The 14,001-nt window shown below is 53.4% G+C and overlaps 1 protein-coding gene across 4 annotated transcripts in view; it reads right to left on the bottom strand.

Moving 5' to 3' along the window:
• The window catches only part of CACNA2D2 (calcium voltage-gated channel auxiliary subunit alpha2delta 2), a 140,366-nt gene that overhangs the window by 95,368 nt on the left and 30,997 nt on the right, over positions 1-14,001 (bottom strand). The window lies entirely within an intron of this gene.

The raw sequence follows: 14,001 nt of genomic DNA, 5'->3' as shown, positions 1-14,001 counted from the left end.
AGGGGACCAGCTCCTGGCGAGGCTGAAGGAGTCTGTCACACAGATGTGTCCCGCCCACTGCAGACAGAAGGACATTGTGATGTCACCCTTCTCACCCACTGGCCTGGGATGGGATGAATACTTGTGTTCTGGCCTCAGCGCTGCCACCACCCTGCTGTGTGTCTAAGGGCCTGTCCCTGCCCTCTCTGGGCCTCTATTTCGCCCAGCGGTTGGCCAAGATGACCTGAGGGACCAAGGACTTGTCAGGAAGCCTGCTGCGCTCATGGGCTTGCCCCCAGTACTCTGCCCCTCCTTACTCAGTCCTCTCTGTCCACAAGCTGTGCCCACCTGCCCTAAACCAGAAACATGGACAGTGTCCTGGTTTTATATGAGAATGCTAAAAAACAGGCAGGGGAAGTCACATGCCCAAGGCCACCCTACAGAGGTCAGAGGAGACACGGCCAAGACCAGGACTCAGTCTCTGATCCACTCCCGTGCCCTTCACCACACACTTCTGGGCCTCCCTGAGAATGTTGCTGTCTCGGAGTTCTGAGTGCCTCCTGTGCCCTTCCCCCATCCTTCACAAAAGGAAGCCGGGACATCAAACAATAAATTGGGCTCTGGCAGGTGGTCCAGCTCACCCAATCTCCTAAAATGTCATCCAGGAATATGGAACTGAGGCCTCCTTTCGTGCTAAATATCTTCCCTGGTAACCAGCAGCTGCCTGAAAGAAATTACTCTATAACCTTGTTCTGAGTTTTTCAAAAATAGCCTGTGCGCCCACTGCTACAAGGCATGGCACCGCCCAGCCTATCCTGGCTCCCAGTCCGTCCCTTGGCCCCTAGTACTCTGGTCCAGTCTTGCTTCTGCTTCCTCCTTTGTCCCCAGTCTCTTCCCTCACCTCCAGTCCCAGTCCAGCCTTTCGCCCCAGCAGCCCCATGCCCCCATGCTGCTGCCTCAATATACAAGGGGCTTGGTTCTGTCCCCTGCAGCTACTTCACATCCTCTGTTATCTCACTGTGACCCTGAAGGCAGAGACAACGTCCCCTCTTTTACAGGAGAGGAAACTGAGCCCCAGGTCCCCTGATTTGTGAGGGGTTTCTTTTGGTGTGATTGCTCCCAAACCCTGCCAGAAGCCCATTCCTCCAGCCTCAGGAGCAGGAGCTCAATTTTAATGGGTTGAAGCGAGGACTGAGGAAGATGCCCCAGGCAGAAGGAATAATTAGGGCAAGAGCAGACCCTGGGGAGGATTAGAGCCCTGGGGCTAAGCGGAAGAGGGGACCCTGACTCACTCACAACAGGCTGTGTGTTCAGGAGCTGCCCCAAAGGGATGTGCCCTCAGCCATCAGCCAGATTCAGGGGCCTACTCTGTCCTGGTTATGGGAGACCCAGGTAACCCCACTTGCTGGTACCTACCACTTGGGTAACCCCATCTGAAGAAAAAGAAGGTATTACGTGGCGGGGAGCCACCCAGGGAATAGCCAGCATGCTGTCAACCAAGTCAGAACTTTATCAGCAAAGCTCTTCCCCACTTGACTGTGGAAGCCTGGCCAGCTAGGATGTCCTACTGCACAGATAGGGAAACTGAGGCTCAGTATGAGGGGCATGGGATCACAGAGAGAGAACCAGGCTGCTCAAGTTCCTTACGAGGCTGGTTGACCCCCCTGCCTCTCTAAGCCCCCTCCTCTGTTTCCGGCAGCTCCCTGCAGCTAGCCCCAAGCCAAGCCTTGGGTTGACACCCTCCCAGGCACAGGGCAGCAGTTCTCAAATTGTGTTCTCAGGAGCCCTAGGCAGTAGGCATGGGGCCCCTGGGCTTGTGTGGAGGATCACGGGTCACGAGAGGGAGGTCAGGAGGCTGGACCTGCTTGCTGCCTCCCTCAGCCAGAGAATCTCCTGTTCATGTATTCACTGGCTGGGGACCTACATGGATTTCCGTGAACAAAGAGGAAGGGCTCAGTTGCTACAAGAGAGTGAAAGCAGTGATGCCTGGTGGATTAAATTTTCATTCTTTCTCAAGACTCCCTGAAACCACAGTAAAGGGCTATTGAAAATAGTGAAAAACCCACGGGTCATAGAATATGTGGAGGAAGCACCAGGGACATTTTGGAAGCTAGAAGCAGATGGACTGTGGGTGACTGGCTCAACAGGCTGTGGAGGGCTCACCTCTGCTGGCAGTGGGTTAAATGATGGGGAACTCCAAAGACTAAAACCCCAGATGAGCAACTGGAAGAAGCTTTGCTGGGGAATCTGCAGCCCAGGAGGGCAATAGGACCAGCGTGCCCACCAGGAACCCCAAGGACCTCTGGCCATACCCAGAGTCCCACCCCTACACTCAGTGCCCTGCACTTCGATGGCGTTTCCACTTAAGGCCAGAGGGTTGTTAATTCCTCTCCTCGGCTCCTGTCACGTTATCTTCTCTGTCTCCTTAAATATGAGCAGACCGTTTGGAAACCCAAACACTGAGGGGCAGGGGTGGGGAGACAGGCACATAGAAATCAGAGGCCAAAACAAACAAAAACCTGAAGGAACCTGGGCTACATGGAAAGATGGAAGTTTAAAAAAAGATGCTATAAATTGTGTATACAAGGGTTGAATAAACAAACATATTGTAGATGATGAGAGCTGGATTTCTCACTGTTAGAGAGGCAGTCACCAGAAAGGAATGGAGGGAGACTTCAGTGAATCCTGTTGTACTGGACTGGAGTAGAGGCTTCAGTGTAGACTCACTGTTGTGAATCTTTATAAAGATAGACAGATAAAGACATAAAATTACAGATATGTGTGTACACATGGACTATACATATTTTTTTTTACTTCTTGTGAGACAGCCTAGCAACAGTGACATCCCCCTAGCAATGAGCATGCTCAGCACCCCAATCTTGATTTCTAAATACCACTCGCTAATAAATGGAACCAGAACTCCTTGGAGAAGTGGCTGATTCCAGGGAAAATATAAGATGAGCTGAAGATCTTGTGGTAACAAAAAAGAAAGGAAGTAGTCAAAAAAGGACACCAGCATGTCAAAGGGCTCAGGAGCCAACCTAGAAGAGCTCCCAAAGCCAAAGCTAGAATAATCTGGGCAAGAAAATTATGATAATACTGAATAACCACACACAGAATAAGCATTCATGAGTTCATACTGACATAAGTAAATAATTGATAAATAAACAGGGGAGAAGGGACAGTTCTTCCTTACAGAAGAATTCCAATTAATAAATATAGAAGGAAATAAAAATGAGAGAAATAGAAAAATACCTCAGTAATAACTGCTGCAGGCAAGATCTACAGATGGATGTTAAAATTAATGGGCAAAGGTTTGAGAGAAATGGGATATTTGCATAGTCTCAAAGTATCCTCCAAGAAATGTATTAATTATTAATACAAAGGGGGAAAAGGGCAACTTCACAGTAGAGGAACCAAGAAGATACCAGCTTAACTAAATGATCAAAGGTAACATCACCCATAATAAGATACATTGGCATCAGGTTCTCCCTGATATGCTGCGCTGAGAAAGACACATCCCTTTCTATGGTGTTTTTCCTAAAAATGCATAACCTCAGTCTAATCACAGGAAAACGTTAGACAAACACAAACTGAGGGACTTTAAACCAAATAACCGAACAGGAGTTTTTTAAAAAAGTATCAGGGTCATGGAAGACAAAGAAAGACATAGAAACCGTCACGGATTGGAGGAGACTAAGGATGCACGACAACAGATTGGAGGAGACTAAGGATGCACGACAACTAAAGGCAAGGCAAGATTCTGGATTGGATCCTGAGAAAGAAAAAGGACCTTGGTGCAAAACTGGTGAAATCCAAATACAGTTTTCATGCTGGTTAGTGTTCATGTACCGGTGTCAATTTCTTCCTTGCTATTTGTACTATGGTTATGCAAGATGATAACATTAAAGGGGAGTAGGTGAAGGGTTAGGGAATTTCTGTACTATTTTGGCAACCTCTCTGTAAATCTAAAATTATTTCAAAATAGAAAGTTTTTTTAAAGCTATCATCTTCAGAGAGCTGACAGGATCAATGGCATCAGTGAAACAAGAGCAAGATGTTATTTTTTAAAAGAACCAAAAAAAGAGATCTAAGAATTTAAAATACGCTAACAAAGTGTAAAACATTACAGAAAGGTTGGAAGACAGAATTGAGAAATCTCCTGATAAAAAGACACACAGATGGAAAATTGGAAAGAAAACAGAAAAAAAAAAAGAAAGGACCTGAGTTAAAGGTTTTAGAAAGATAAGACATAAAAGGGAAGGGAGGAAATAGTCAAAGAAATCATTCTGAAAACTTCCCAGGACTGAAGGACACAAGAATCTAGTTTGAAAATGTCCACTGAGTGGTGAGGAATGATAATAAAGCTCGCCAAGGTATATCAGGGTGGAATTTCTGAACACGAGGCATGGGGAGAAAAGAATCCACCTGCCCAGTTCGATTTGATTCCTGGGTTGGGAAGATCCCTTGGAGAAGGGATAGGCTACCCACTCCAGTATTCATGGGCTTCCTGGAGGCTCAATGGTAAAGAATCTGCCTGCAATGTGGGAGACCTGGGTTCAATCCCTGGGTTTGGAAGATCCCCTGGAGGAGGGCATGGCAACCAACTCCAGTATTCTTGCCTGGAGAATCCCCATGGGCAGAGGGGAATGGTGGGCTACAGTCCATGGGGTCACAAAGAGTCAGACACAATTAAGCGATTAAGCACGTACACCGAGATAAAAAAGAGGTCACGTACAAAGGACTGGGGATACGAGCAACTCTGGACCTTTGCACAGCAACTCAGGAAGCTGGAAGGAATGAAGCGCTGCCTTGGCAATTCTGAGGCAAACTGCTTCCACCTTGAACTTCCACACCCAGCTAAAACCTCTGCCAGATGTGGGGGAGAGGGCAGGCTTTCTGAGACATGAAAGCCCCCCAAATCTGGCTCCCATACACCTTTGCACAGGATGCCAACTGAAAATGTTCTCTAACTCACCAAGGGAGAAAACCAGAAGCCAAGGAAGAGGAGTGTACAGCATGCAGAAGAGAGGGACTCCAACTCAGAAGAGAGGTGAGGGAAATCCCAACCAAGACTTCCCTGGGCAGTGACCCAGAGCCCAGATATGTGTGCATGCATGAGAAGAGGTCAGATAGAAGGGCCAGGGAGCTTGGGGCACAATTAGTAAAGGTTCACAGGAAACCAAGCAAACACCGGACAGCTGTTACCTGCAGGGAAAAGAAGGTAAAACTTGTACCCCAAAATGTGCACTATGAGCTACACAGTTCTGAATGGCATTTGCCCCGTTAAGATAATACCACCACTGAGCCCTGACCTGCTGTATCACCATACAACACTGGGGGGAAGGTGGGAGTCAGACAAGAGATAGCGCTGTGATCGGGCGGATGCTGTGCTTGCGCTCTACTCCCCAGTGGATGTCCACGGGCAACACCTAAAACAGGACAGCCATGAAGGAGCAACAGAAGCATGCCAGTTAGAGATACAGAGCTCTGAGATTAGAAAGCGACAGCCTCTAGGGAGCTGGCCGTGGAGAGGAGGGGTCTGCTGTGCTCCTAACACAACCCGCCTGGGAAAACCATGACTTTACACCACGTGTGAGTGTGACACTGATTTTAAAACCCTAACTTTAAAAATCCATCTAGAAATTTAAGAAAAAAAAAAATAAGAAAGGAAGAAAAGAGATACTGTTGTTGTTTAGTCGCTAAGTCGTATCTGACTCCTTTGCAACCCCATGGACTGCAGCCCGTCAGGCTCCTCTGTCCATGGGATTTCTCAGGCAACAATACTGGAGTGGGTTGCCGTTTCCTTCTCCAGGGGATCTTCCTGACCCAGGGATTGAACCCGTGTCTCCTGAATTGCAGGCAGAGTCTTTACCCCTGAGCCACCTGGGAGGCCCAAGAAAAGTGATGGGGAGGGGAAGAGTGATGAGAGGGAGGGAGAGAGGAGAGAGAGTAATGGAGGTGAGGAGTCAGGGACAGGGGACTAACTGCTTTGACCCCAGCCTCTGGTCTGCAGAAAGGGACCCCCCAAAAGGCAGCAGCTGTTATCACCTCTTACTCTTACCAAAAATTAAGGCAGTTCAGTGTTTCACTTCCCTGTAATACACAGACCAAGGTTCTTAGACCAAAACACCAATTTGGCATGGCTGATCTCTCACTCCCACTCCTACATTTCCCCAAAGTTGGAGGCATTCAGAAAGCAAGTTGAAGGCCAGCAGCCCACAGGGGTCTAGGGAGCAAGCCAGTCATCCTGGGGACAGTAGGGGACAGTGCCGGGTGAGGAGGAAGAAGCTCCGAGTCTTCCACGATGTCTGTGAGGCCACAGAAACACTCACACCCATTGCACAGGCCTCTGCTGAAGCCTGTGCCAGGGCCAGGCGGCCCATCTCACCCACAGCCACAGGCAGCCATGCCTGGGGAGGGGTGGGAAGAGCAGGGACTGCACGGGCAGTGGGCCAAGTGGGCTACAGTGTCTTTGCCAATCTCACACCCTCCCTGGAATCTCAAATATTCTGGAAACGCACACATCTGTGAGTCCTTCCAGTGGCTCCCTTGCACTGGACCCTCAGTCCCCGGGACAGGGAAGACAAGTGTGAGGTGTGCACCCACCAGCCTCACGCAAATACAAGCTCGGCAGAGAGTCTGGCTCAGTCTGCAAGAAGCTCAGAGTGCTCGGCTCTCTGGGTGGGCTAGGACACCCAGCAGATCTTGTGTCTCAAAAGGCAAGGTGGAAAGCTAGGCGAGGCCCTGGGAGAGCCCCCTCCATCACTGAGGCCTTGCCCAGGCCCCAGAACCCTCATGCCCCTACACACTTCACTAAGATCTCAGACACCTGGGACCCAAGAACTTGCTGGTGCCCCAGTGTGTGATGCTGCTCCAAAACTCGCCCTTCTATATCCTGAGTTCACTGGGTGCTCACTGCAGAAGGAGCCCCAGGGTCTCCAGGAGGCAAAGGGGTGGGTCACTCTGCCCCACAGATGGACATGACCTCTCTAGCTCCACCAAGGGTTTCTAAGGAGGCTCTGTGCATCTAAGGATACGCTGCTGCTGAAACTCGTGCAGGTGGGAGAAGCAGGCCTCCCTGGCTCCTCCCTGGGAGCCGGTCTGAGGAGGGAGGCTAGGGCCCAATCTGATGGCCCTGTCCAATGAGGAAACCCACCCAGATTATCTGCTGTGGGTTCAGCCACCGCCCTCAGCAAGCTATGGAGAGAGAGACAGTGCCAGCCCTAGGGGGCTGAGTCTGATCTAGGAGGCTGCCAGACCCTCCCTGACTCGGAGCAGTGAGTGTTCAGGGCCAGTCTCCTGCCTTCCCCCACGAGGCTCCAGACCTCCGTTCCCCCTGAGCAGCTCCTCTACCACTTAGCAACGGAGACAATTTACATAATGCATCGTGTGCGAGCAATAATGGCTGGGAAAGCAGGGTGCCCGTTAGTGGCTCCTTGGGAGGGAAAATACCTGCTCCCACACCACCACTTCCTCCCTCATGGAACAGGGCCCTGAGGCTGTGGGAAGCAGGTGCCTCTAAGTGCTTGGCCAATGCCAAGAGGGGCCCAGAAGGGCCATGCCAGTCCTGGAAACGGAGCAACCTCGGGACAGAGATGCACGAGGGAGGAAATTTCCAAAGCACCTGAGTTTTGAACATAAATCCACCCAGCCGTGCTCCCCGAGCCTGCACCCCTGCTGGGCCCGGGCCTTGCATCCGGAGCCTTCCTGGAGGAGGAGGGGGCACTCCGGCAGGCAGCAGGCGGTAAGCTCTAGCCGGGAGGCTGGGGAGCCAGGCTGCAGCTGCCGGGGAGGTGGTCACGTTCAAACACAAAGGCAGCGATGGAAGGGGGAGACTACATAAAAATTACTGGCATGGTAATTGCTTTTTATATAAATGTTCTTTTAAAAAGTTTTCCCCAGTGTGAAAGTCCCTTTTTAAAAAAGAATAAATTTGCGGCACACCGATTTATTCCGTGCCTGTAGCTGGAGCATAATGAAGGCTCCTCTGTCAATACCTGATCAGGAGGCAAGTGGCTGCCGCTTGACCTGGCTTCCGGGGCTCCTGCACGACAAGGCAAGCGGTAGGCCCCCAGGGTCTTCGAGGGGCCGCAGGAGCAGGTGGCAGGCCTGCCCGTTGGACAGTCAGCATCAAGCGAGACTCTGGGCCTCAGGGCCAAACCCAACGAACGACAGTGGCACCCCAGGAGCTGTGCTCAAATGGGAGATTCAAATGGAGGCAGCTATAATTCTGCTGATGGGGAGCACATGGGGGAGCACGGGCTCTCCCTTTCTAGGGAAAGGAGAGGGGAGGGGCTCAGCAGGCTTGGGGCTGGAGAGATGGGGCCCCTGGGTCTGCCTGCAGGGCTGGTGGAGGAAGCCGCCTGGTGACAAGGCACCCGGGGGCGGAAAGTGGGAGTGGCCTGTTCTGAGCTGTGGGAAGCTCCCCGTGGACTCCAGCTCAGCTCTAAGCCCACAGGCACCAGTGCTCTCCCCGCTACCCTGGGGCAGGGAGCCCATCAGCAGATCCCAGCCCTGAGCTGGAAGGGCTGCTCCCCCATCACCAGGAGGCCCAGGCCCTTGAAACGAGGCTCCTGCCCAGTGCCCCTGACCAGCCGTAGCTCTCATCCATGGGGCATGCACACAGCTGTGCTCTCCACAGGGGTCGCTTGGTCCAGTAGCCCAGAGCACCGACACACAGGGGCGGGAGGACACACATCCCCAAGCGACTGGCATCTTGCCTCCCCGCAGGGCTGCTGCTAAGAACAGTGTCAGGCAGAGTGACTTGGGAGGGGATGTGCACGGTACGTGGGGACATGGCATGTATGTGTGTGTGTGTATGTGTGTGAGACTGTGAGCTCCTCACCCACAGCTGAGATTTCTCGGCTTCACTAATTAATCGGTTAAGTAGTTCTCGCCTGCTCGGGTGACATAGAGCTTGCGGCACCTGCCTCCTCGCAGTCCCACCCTGGCCTGTAAATGTTCCTGTTCACATCTGCTCACAGAGCACACAGAACTGTGCACTCAACACATACACACGCGTGTACATGCCTGCCGGTCACACATCCCACCCAGGACACACGCATGTGGGATCACATACTCTCACACACACACACACAGGAACGTGTGTGCCCGGTCCCGCCCCCACATGCAGGCGCAGCCACTCCCTTCCACAGACACAGACACAGACACTCCCCTGCTCCTGTTCCCGCTGGAGCGCCCGCGCACACACAGGTTCACGTGCTCTCGTTTACATGCACACAGACATTCCCACATGCATCATCACACTCCTCTCGTCTCTCCTCCCACGGTGATCAGCCACATCCCACCTCACCAAGTCTCTGCAGGTCAGAGATTGTCTCCCAGTGAGTCATGGGATCAATAATCAATCTCCAGGGGCGAGTTGCCTTCTAGGTCTGTTGCTTTGTGTTCAGGTGGCATCTTGGGAGGCCCGGGCAGGAGCCCGCCCTACTGGGCATGGTCTCCATGCCCCATGTGATGAGAAGACTGGACTGGGTCCAGGAGAGGTCCCTGGCAGCCTCCACTCCTGTATACACCCAAAGGATGCAAGAGCAGACAGAAGATGGGAGCAGCACTGATCTAGAGGGCTTCCTTGGGGAGGGGGCTGTGGGCTGGGTTTAAAACCCGGGAGAGGCCTGGAGGGAAGAGGGGTGAGTGGGGAGAGCCGCAAGTGCAGGAGGAGGAGGAAGCTGAGAAGGCCAATGGGGGCAGTGAGGTCACATGGATGCCTGGAGGCCTGAAGGCTCCCTGCTCCTCCTGCCAGGACTTCCAGTCACTCTAGGAAGAGCCCAGCTGCCCTGACTCCAGCCTGAGGTCCAGGGTGCCAGCATACTGTGCAGCCAGCTCTTCTCTGGGGCCCTTCTCCACAGCCCCCACACCCTCCATCCCCTCACAAAGAGCCATCAGTGACCCTCTAAGTGACAGGACCAAGCTTGGCAGACCCCAGCAAGTCTAGCTCACTCAGGGCGTCTGACACCGACGTTTACGTCTCTGATGCCCTGGGCCATGGTTCCCCTAGGTGGGCTGGATGGTCCCCACGGTCCTGTGGGACAGATCAGAGCCCCGACCTCTCCCTCTGTGGTCCTCAGATGCCTGCCCTGTTGCTAACCACACTGAAGAGTTCCCAGCTGAGTGCTACTCCAGGAGGATCACATACATGCATGTGTGTACATGGCAGGCATGTGTACATACATGCACCCCATGTGTGTACACCACTGCTCCTCCACCCAGACTGCACATCCTCTCAAGCAGGGGCCCAGCCCCCAACTTCACATCCTGAGGCTAGAGGGAGAAAGCCCTAGGGTCAGTCACTTGGTTCCCTGATTCATGGGAACCCACAGATGGACAAGGAGGGAGCCTGACGAGTCTGCCCAGGATCTGGATCCCCCTCTGTCTTCACTGCCCCACCACAGCCAAGGAGCCAGCTGGATTCCAGGGCTGAGAGAGAGGTCTAGGAAAGATGGGGAGTTTGGGGCTCGGCAATATTCTCCAGACACCAGATCTCTGCTCACAAGGAGAGGGGAGCCATGCTCAGAAAAGGTGGAGGGAGGCCAGGCTGAGCCTCCGTCTCCTGCCTGGTCGTGGTAAACGCTGCTCATGTTGCCCCTGGGGCCGGCTGTGGTTTGTCAGAACCAATTACTTCTCTGCCTCTGCCAAATGCTTGGGGCTCCATGAATCTCAGGCGAGTGTCCTCGTGGCTGCCACCGATCCAGGGATGGATGGGGGTGGAGGACAGGGGCGGGGATGCAGATCGGGTCAGCCATCCCCAGGGGCCCAGCATGGAAACCCATTCAGTCCTCTACTCCACCCCCCATCTCCCATCCAGATGAGCCCCCAGCTCTGAACATGCAGCCCTGTCACTCTCCAGAGATGGATGCAGAGACCAAGAGAGAAGTGAACAGGCTCTGGCCTCTTCAGTAATCTGCAAGCACTTAGTCCGCATCAGAGCTGACCCCCAAATGTTCTGGTACTAGGCCAGCCCCCCTGGGGACCCCAGAAGAGAGGCAAGGTGTTTATCAGAACTCTTGCCACGGTGGGGTTGGGATTTGCCCATGCCACATGGCTTGTGGGATCCTAGCTCCCCAACCAGGGACTGAACCCAGGCCCCCATCACTGAAAAGTGCTGAGTGCTAACCACTTGATTGCCAGGGAATGCTTTAAACAGCCCAGATTCCCAGGATGGAAGAATTGAAGGGCATCTACTTGAGGGAATGGACTCAGATCCAAAGCCACAGGTTCTCAGCTTCTCTAGAATGTGGCGCTGTCCATCTGGTGAGCTTCTGACCATGCCTCTGAGATCGTCTCTTTCTTAAACCAAGGAACCTCAGGCCAAGAGCTGCCACCCTCAAGAACCCAGAGCTTGGTGGCTTCCTACCACCCTGACTCTAAGGCCAGTCCAGCCCCATGCCCTTCTCTGAGCCCACAGGGCCTGGGAGGACAAGCTGGCACCTGGGTGACTGATCTGAGAAGCAGACTCACGGGCCTCTTCTGGATGAAAGGGCCCTTCCCTTCACTTCACCAGTTTCCTCCCCGGGTGCCTCTGCAGCTGCCCCCTTCCCTGGCCCACTGGCCCTGTTTCTCCAATCTCTGGTGGCCTTTGTGCCTCTCCCAGCAAGAGCCCTCAAAGATGTCATGGTCAGAAGGTGCTACAGACTGATGTGTCCCCTCCCCCAATTCCTATGTTGAGACTTAATCCCCACTGTGACAGTAGTTAGAGGTGGGCCTTTTGGGAAGTGGTTAGGTCATAAGGGTGGAGCCCTAGTGGACGGGATTAGTGCCCTTATAAAGGAAACCCCAGAGAGGTCCTTCACGCCTTCCACCATGTGAGGACATAGCGAGAAGACAACTATCAATGAACCAGGAAGTGGGCTCACACCAGCACCAAATCTGTGGATATCTGGATCTTGAACTGCCCAGCTTCTGGTAACATGAGAAATTTCTGTTGTTGATAAGTCATCAAGTTTACAGTATTCTGTTATAGGTGCCCGAACAGGACTAAGAAGGCAGGGAAGAGGAAACCAATTTCCAAATTCCTGGGTTTCAACAAGCAGAGGTGACAGCTTGCGTATCTGAACTTTCTAAAACCATAACTAAGTCCTGAAGGGCAGGCAATTGATACTGGAGAGGGCACAGAGACACCCCCACATTTGCAGGGCTCTGTCTGCAGCCTTCCCTTGCCCCTGCTCCCTTGCTGCTGCTGCTGCCGCCAAGTCGCTTCAGTTGTGTCCGACTCTGTGCAACCCCATAGACGGCAGCCCACCAGGCTCCCCCGTCCCTGGGATTCTCCAGGCAAGAACACTGGAGTGGGTTGCCATTTCCTTCTCCAATGCATGAAAGTGAAAAGTGAAAGTGAAGTCGCTCAGTCGTGTCCGACTCCTAGCGACCCCATGGACTGCAGCCTACCAGGCCCCTCCATCCATGGGATTTTCCAGGCAAGAGTACTGGAGTGGGTTGCCATTGCCTTCTCCCTTGAGATCCTCACATCTCCCTTGAGGACAGGGGTGCTTGGACCCCCCTTTCACAGATGGAGGAAACAAGGCTCAGGAAAAGATGCACCAGGTCCCACAGTACGAGGACACCCAGCCCTGTCACTCCTCCCCTCTTCACTCTTTCTTCCATTGCCCACCATTCCGTGTTGCCCACCCAAGGCACAGGCTCCAGGTTCAAATTTCTATTCTGCCACTTACAAGCTGTAGTACCTCAGAAAACATGGCTCGGGTTTCCCTGGTGGCTCCATGGTAAAGAATCCGCACATCAATGCCAGAGACACAAGTTCGATCCCTGATCTGAGAAGATCCCACATGCCATGGAGCAACTAAGCGCATGTGCCACAACTACTGAGCCTGTGCTCTAGAGCCTGGGAGCCCCAACTACTGAAGCCCTTACACCCTAACATCTGTGCTCTACAAGAGAAGACACCGCAATGAGAAGCCCATGCCCTAGAGAGCAACCCCCCCTCACTGCAACTAGAGAAAAGCCTACGCAGCAATGAATACCCAGCACAGCCAAAAATAAACAAACAAACAAACAAAAGCAGAAGATGACACAGCTCTTCTCTCCTGCCCTGAACTGTTCTCTATCCTCTGGGAGCTGACCTCGGATGTGGCCCCACAGTGACCTCTTGGCACAAAGTGGAAGCCGGTGGCCCCTTCTCCGGTGGCGTATATCACTAGGCGTGGGTCTGCCTATTCTACCCAGAGACCCTGCTCCCACAGACCTGTCCCCTCCATACCCACAACCTCCACTGGAACCTGGGCAGCAGCTCCTTGCTGAGACTCTCCTAGGACCCTGAAGCCTCCGAGCAGGACTCCCTGCCTGCCGTGCAGGACTCTAGGAGCAAGGAGTTCTGAATTGATCAGAGATGTGAGCACCCACGCACGCCCCTCGGGGACCTTCCTATCAATGTATCCTCCACCTGCTCTGAGAGATTCTTCCAGCCTAACACCCTCACACTCCATGGAGGAGGAGGAGGGCCTGGGAAGGGCAGAAGGGCTGAGAAAGACACAGGTCCTGGCCCAGTTTAGCAGCCCCAGAGGTGCCATCGGCGTGGTGGTGGCTCCAGGCAGCCGGTGCTCGTGGAAGGCACGGCCAACATGAACCAGTGCCCCTGGGTAGGGCGTCCTGGGATGGTCCTCCCCCAACACTGACCTCCCCCGTGCCCCCTCTCCAGTGGGGGTGCGTACAGAAGGGGTGCAGGAGATACAAGCTAGTCAGCTGACCGTCAGGCAGGAACTCCTGCCACAGATGAATTGGCTTTTGAAAAGCTTCTCAAAAATGGAATTTTCTCCTTCAGGCAACCACAGAGTATGTGGGGACGGGGCGAGCAGGAGAGCAACCACCACCCCCTCCCACCCTGTATCTCCCCACACAGTGCTCAGGAGGGAGCATCCCCAGACCACAGAGTGGGGAGACGGTGCCAGAAGAGGCCAACTTCAGGGCAGGACCTGGGAAGGAAAAGAGGTGGGGAGCAGGCTGGGCTAGGGGGATCAAGAGGGGATCCAGGAAGGGCTTCGGCCAGGC

This window comes from Bos grunniens, chromosome 22, assembly GCF_055505025.1.
Source record: "Bos grunniens cultivar Pamir isolate PY7600 chromosome 22, Bosgru_T2T1.0, whole genome shotgun sequence".
Lineage (NCBI taxonomy): Eukaryota > Metazoa > Chordata > Mammalia > Artiodactyla > Bovidae > Bos > Bos grunniens.
Note: the sequence above shows the minus strand (reverse complement) of the source record. Positions and strands in the feature narration are given on the sequence as shown.